Genomic DNA, 6511 nt, shown 5'->3' with positions numbered 1-6511 from the left:
TCTCTCTCTCTCTCAACCTCTCTTCCCTTTCTCGTACACAAGAAGAGTATAAATTTATAGAAGTGACTGTGGATTAATACAGAGATGAAACTGGGCAACGGGAACGCAAAATGTAGGATCGATAAATAATACTTATGAGTAACCGGTTTCCCTATGTAATTTCGAGCTAGAAAGTGTGAGATAAAATAAAAATTCTTCGGGGTGCGTTACTGTGAAACGAAAAAATGTAAGACATGTAAGACAAATGAAAAACACTACGTGTCAAATTAACATTTTAAATGACATAATAAAATAGATTTTAATTGATAAAAATGACATTTATTTCGATAAAACGACATTTTTTATATTGAAACATAAAGACACATCCATATATTCTTATAAAAAGTAAATTACATGTAGCTATTAATATTATAAAATTGACTTTATAAAACAAACAAATTCTCCCAAGAATGAAAACTTTTATTTAAATATTTTATTTAAATATTCTACAATTCTCTTTTGCAGTTTTCCTAATCTTTTTATTATTACTGATTAGAGTGATTTGTGATACGGAGATATTTAATACTAGAAATACTGAGAGGTCATTATTGACTGTTTTTATTTTTAAATTAATATTATATCTCTGTAAAAGATAGAATTCTGAAGTTTTTAATTTCCAATAATTATTTTTATATTGAAATATTTAATTTTTCATCATTTAAAAAATTTTTATAATAATTTATTTGTTTCTCCTTTTAGTGAATAAAAAACATTAATATTCTTTTAGTGTTAATATAATTCAATATAAACCGTAATAATTTAATACATATGTCTCCATATAATCCGTTTTCTATTCGATATAATATGAGCATGTGAATGAGATCTTCTCGACCCGCGCAATTGACTTTCTTCGTATCGAAACACAAGGAAAGCTCTTCAAGTACGTGTATGGCAAACCATCTGCCACTCGATAAAGTAGCGCCGGTTTATGGTTATGCAAAAGAAAACCTGCGCAAGTGGTCACACAAGATCATGGTCAAACGGATATGTAACGTGCCTGTCAGGCAACTTCTGATCAATTTAATATTGCTCGCTGAAATTTGTATTTTGATACAATTATTATAATTTTATGGGCGATGATATATCATTAAAGTTACGAGGAACTTATTATTCGGTAAAAGCAGAAGCTCTTGTACAAAAATTTAAATTTCTGTACATTTTTCTATTGTATATCCATATTAAACTAAATTTGTATATCCATATTAAACTAAATTTGCATGAAAATCTAGATAACAAATTGAAAGAATAAATCACATATGTGACAATTTAAGTAATATTATAATTTATAGATATTGAGTTTCTTTTTAATTTGTACTCTAAGAATATATATCTACATAATTTATTTAAAAAATTGCTTTTTGATAATAGCGTTTCAGTTTCTAGAGTATCGTATTTTTGGAGCGTTACTACATTTAGTAGATATGCGCTTTCGAGAGCCCTCAGTCCCGCTTATAAAATCGCGGAAACCGTCGCAGTGGAATGCATGCTGTCTTAATATTCTCATACGCGGATGTGTGGGTACCAAGACGCACCAGGAGCACCAAGTCCATCGCGATATTAACGGAAGTTACGCCTCTATAGGACTCGGTCGCGACTGCAAACCGATGTTGTTGGCTGGTAAGCCAACCCTCCTATTATTAGCCATTCTGCAACGTCGCGTTTAAGCTTTTGCGACGGAATGCACTTTCAAAATATGAAATCCAAAACTATTGAAAAATACTCCGAGAAAAAGGAAAAAAAACGTTATTCATAACTGCTTTTATATCCAGCGCGTTAAATACATATTTCAATAATCAAAACCCAAATCGAGATCTTATTGAAGATAAATAGAGACATTCCGCTATTTGAAATTTCCTCGAGTTTCAATTTATAATTAAAAAATTATGTTAATTCAGGTTACGCAGCGTGCGAATTGAAAGTAGAAAACAATCTTGCAATTAGAAAGGTATGGCGCCTTGCGTCCCAATTCATTTACGGCGTTTTACTTTAATGAACATGCATCTTCCTTCTTGGCTGCTTGAACGCTGTAACTCTCTTCGGTAATTTGACAAAATTCCAGCGCTGCGTACACATATCCTCAGCTGAAAGAGTTTATAAACAGAGGGCCACACGGTGGCCAGCTCGATCTCATCCAGTAAACCGACACTATCCGGAGGGTTCAAAATTAGAAAGTGGCAATCTCATGCATCTTCACCGCGCGCACTTCTTGATTTCTCTCCATTTTCGAAACAGGACGATATCCAAAATGAGTGAAATTTTTAAGATGTTCGCTGATATGTTTGTGTTCGCAATGTCGCTTTTGAATCTCTTTTTCGCACTGTTTAATTTAATATCCCTCCCCGTCCACATCGTTCTCCCGCGATTCTATCCTGTCTTTTCTCCTTCTCTTAACGTTCTCGTCTAACCCGCTCTCTTCCTTTCTTTCTCACTCTTTCTCTCTTGCTCGTTTCTCTTTTCTCGACGTTTCACCGAGGTCGTTCCTCGGGTTCACGACCGAGACTATGGAGGTACTCCTTCCCTCTCTCTCCTTTTTCTTCTGTATCTCTTTCTCTCCTTCAACTTCTACGTGGCCTCTACTCTCCTTCTACTTCTATGTCTTTCCTCTCGTCTTGCCATCTCTCGTTCTCTCGTGTCTTAGCTTTCTTCTCATTTTAACTTCTCTCTATTTTTAGAATGACACACTACCGCGATTCAAAGACGCACGCTGGACACATCGTATTCGTTCTCGGAAAATGTTCTGCCCAAATGCGGTGTGCGAACGAAAGTGAGCGTTATGGAAACCGAAGAAGAAAGAGAAAGAGGTAGAAAAGGGGCAATGAGTCGAGAAAATTTTTTTCTTACTTAGGTCAAGCGACAGGTGCACAATATGCACCCTACCGTGCTGTAAGGCCGAGTAACCCTCGCCCAAGTCGCAAGAAAAGTGAAACTCAAGATATTGCCAGAGCAAATTGTGAGGTGAGAATTATAAGAGAGGTTTAAGAAGTCAAGAAAAATTTCAAAGAGACAAGACAACACGAAGATAGGGATAAAAAGTCTCGCGAGAGATTAACTGAGTTCCAAGTTTAATTATTAAAGCATTTCATCAAAAAGATTGATCGAAAAAAATACGGAAAAAAAGTCTCGCGAGAGATCAAGTTTAATTATTAAATTATTTAAAAAAAAGTGAAATATTAAAAGTAGAAAGAAGATCGTATTCAAAGTCTTATCGAAGAAGATTGAATTACATGTTTCGAGAGTTTTTAGTCCAGTTTAATTATAATTTATTATTAGACATACCTCACACATAAAAATTGTAAGAGCTTTGTAACATCACGCTAATAAAAGATAATTGATCACGCGATCAAATTATGTGTTGGGTATATATTGTAAAAGTCCAGAGTCCACGACGTGCGTTTTACGGTGAGAGACGACGGATATAATCGTAACATAAATTATCGTAATAAATAGAGCCTTGTTTACGCAATTAAGTTTTATCAAGAAAAAATGATGGCGTCGCTAAGATCGTGGTCCAAATAACTAAATCTTATATCGATTCGTGCTTCGTGCTTAATCGACACGAATTAATGAATCAATGAATGCTCGTGAGAATGCATTATACATGCCGTTGTCTCTTTTCGTGGCCACTTATAATGTTGCAACCATATTATAGTACAAGTGCGCTCCGCTAAGTATACCTCAGAATATCCCTATATTCTATGGTGTGCGTGGTGTAGCGAGAAACGCGAGATTCTATGCGTTCATAAGAACACCGTTCGTACACCCACGATTTACTGAACGCCATGCTACGGAATTAAATTCTCGAACGGTACCGAGAGCTGGTACGGTAAATATCGAACGCGGTCAATGAAATAATGAGCGAGTCCGCGGTTACTTTCGATAAACTTCATCGAAGTGCTGTTGAAAACATTTCTAGTCATGTATAAATAAAATGTCTATATAGGCCTCTGTGATTGTTACATTCCAATGATTTACCAATTATACCTTATCATCTTATAAATATATTATTATTTATGCATTAACAATCGCGAAGGCTCATATAGGTGTTTTACTTATATTTGATTTATTTTTGGAGCTATAAAATTATTTTTATTTTAATTTCTAGTCAATATACTCGGGAAGATATTGAATGACAACATTTTAAATCCTAATTAATTTTAATTCTTTCAAATTAGCAAAATCAACATTTATTTAATTATATTTCAATTAACTTGTAATTATTCCTTAACAAGCAATAAGTAAGAGCAAGAGTTCACGTTTTTTTTTTCATTTGTAAACAAAACGTCACGGGCTTATCTTATTGTTAATCAGTTTAATCCATTAACACGGTATGGGAATCGCGTAAAGTGCTAGGTGAAAACAGCGATGATTAATCTAAAGGATGTAATTTAAGGAGTACACAACGCAACGTTTACGCCTGTGTGAGGAATCATCGTGTCAGATGACTGCGACCCCGTGTCCTACGAAGATGTAATAGCTTTCTGTCCGTAATCAATAATGTAAATTTTACTTCTCTGCTTTGCCCAGAGGCTGATGAATAATGCAGACACTTCTCTGTCTGGATTGATCGTGATAGGCTTTCATCTAGATAATATTTTACCGGAATAACGTAGTGTCAGTGACTTGATTTACAGTGATGCTGTGCTACTTTACATATCCATGTCAGATTAGAACACGCAAATCATCGAATTACCGAGCTACTTGCGCATTTCCTTATTTGCGACTCCTTTCGATTTCTCCAAGTAAATCAGAAAACACACTTCAATGAATTAATTAATGAAATATTTCGGATATTAGCAATTATATAATAACAGCTGCGACAATTTATAATTTTTCTAAGAAAAAAATTGTATACAATATAGAGCTACTCTTTACAACGTAGTAAATAAATACTTTAACAAACAACAATAAATAATAAATAAAATAAAATATCTAAATGTTTTTCGATGGCTTCGCTTGAAAATAATTACTTTATTACGTAAATAAATTTACATATAATATATATTTATCAGATACTAAACAATTATATATTTTATCTATTACTGTATATATTTTAAAATAATCCAATAAATTAAAAAATGAAATATATATAATTTAATCATTATAACATTTTAAAAGTAGCTTTATCAAGAATCTCTGCACCATTATACTTTTTCTGCCATGGCCTTAAATCACCCATGAAAAATAAATCCGCGGAAACGCGGTATACGCACGCACAGACGCGACCTTCCGCGTGTCTCACGCACGATATGCGCTTTCATTGCACAAGCCGAATGCGTAAAGCGTAGTCCGGCTTTGTTCTCTTTCTCTTTCTCTCTCTCTCCTTCTTTCATTCTCTTTCTGTTGCGGATGTGCACACGGTGTCCCCTTACAGATTTCTATGTGCAACTATAATTAGGTAACCGACACCGGCAACACTGCTGCCGCAGGAATTCCTTAGCCGTTAAGCTATGCCGCAGAGAAAAAATGTGGCGCGAATATTTTCGGCGTCAGGAAAGCCGAAATTAAACGGCCGATGCACTTTTACCACTCGCATATATATATTATACTTATTCAGCCTTACTTACTTTCGTATTTTCGCTCTTTTGTTCCTTTCTTTCATTTTTCGATCATTTCGCCAGTCTCTTTTATTCAATCCTCCAAGAATGCAAGCAAGCATTACTTCATACTCTCACGCATATTACCTCAGAGAAAAATCTTATTTTTTTCTTTTCATCTCGACACGAACTTAAAGCTTGAATTCATCTTGCTGTTCGGAGAATTTCATAAAATTATTTCTCCGAATAATATTTTTGTACTGACACAAATCCAAATTTTTATTTTTTTGAAGAAAGTATCGTGTAATGCAAGAACTTCGTTTTTATTAATCTATACATTCTATGTCAAGGACTGAAATCCGATCGATTTACTCCGATCGCGGATAGAAAATAGAGATGGCGAACGGTGCCGAGCGGTGACACATGATCGCGCAGCTTCCGGTCTTACGATTAATCCGTCGCCATTCTGTCGCCTTCCGCAATTTCTATTTCGATCGACGCGACGTATACATGCGCAGTACATTTCTGTAGAATACGCATCCAGTTTTTATTTTTCTTCTTACAGGCATAGATACAAATTATCGTACAAAAAAATATTATTGTTATATTATATTCATTAAATAAATCGTGGAATGTAATTTACAAATTTATTTATTATATATTTATTAATTTAATTAACAAATGTTAATTATTTGTATAATTTGATATTTGAATAAAACGATTTTCAAATTTTTATTAAGGTTTTCGTTTTTATTATTTCTAGTAATTGCTTCTCATGAAAATATGATCGTTTTGGAAAAATGGTTTTTTTAAGGATATATATTGCATGTATTTTTAAAATAAAAAATTATAAACAATTATAGATTTTTTATATTATATTTGGAAGTAATATAAAAATTTGGCGATGATATAAAAGCTGAATCAGAAATTATTTCAGT

General features: G+C 33.7%; 1 pseudogene; it reads left to right on the top strand.

Moving 5' to 3' along the window:
* Window positions 1–2712: 2712 nt before the first annotated feature.
* LOC105617058 lies at window positions 2713–4644 on the top strand (annotated as a pseudogene).
* Window positions 4645–6511: the final 1867 nt, after the last annotated feature.

The sequence above is a fragment of the Atta cephalotes genome (genome assembly GCF_000143395.1).
Source record: "Atta cephalotes unplaced genomic scaffold scaffold00001, whole genome shotgun sequence".
NCBI classification, from domain to species: domain Eukaryota; kingdom Metazoa; phylum Arthropoda; class Insecta; order Hymenoptera; family Formicidae; genus Atta; species Atta cephalotes.
The sequence above is the reverse complement of the archived record's forward strand: the minus strand, read 5'-3'. Positions and strand labels throughout refer to the sequence as shown.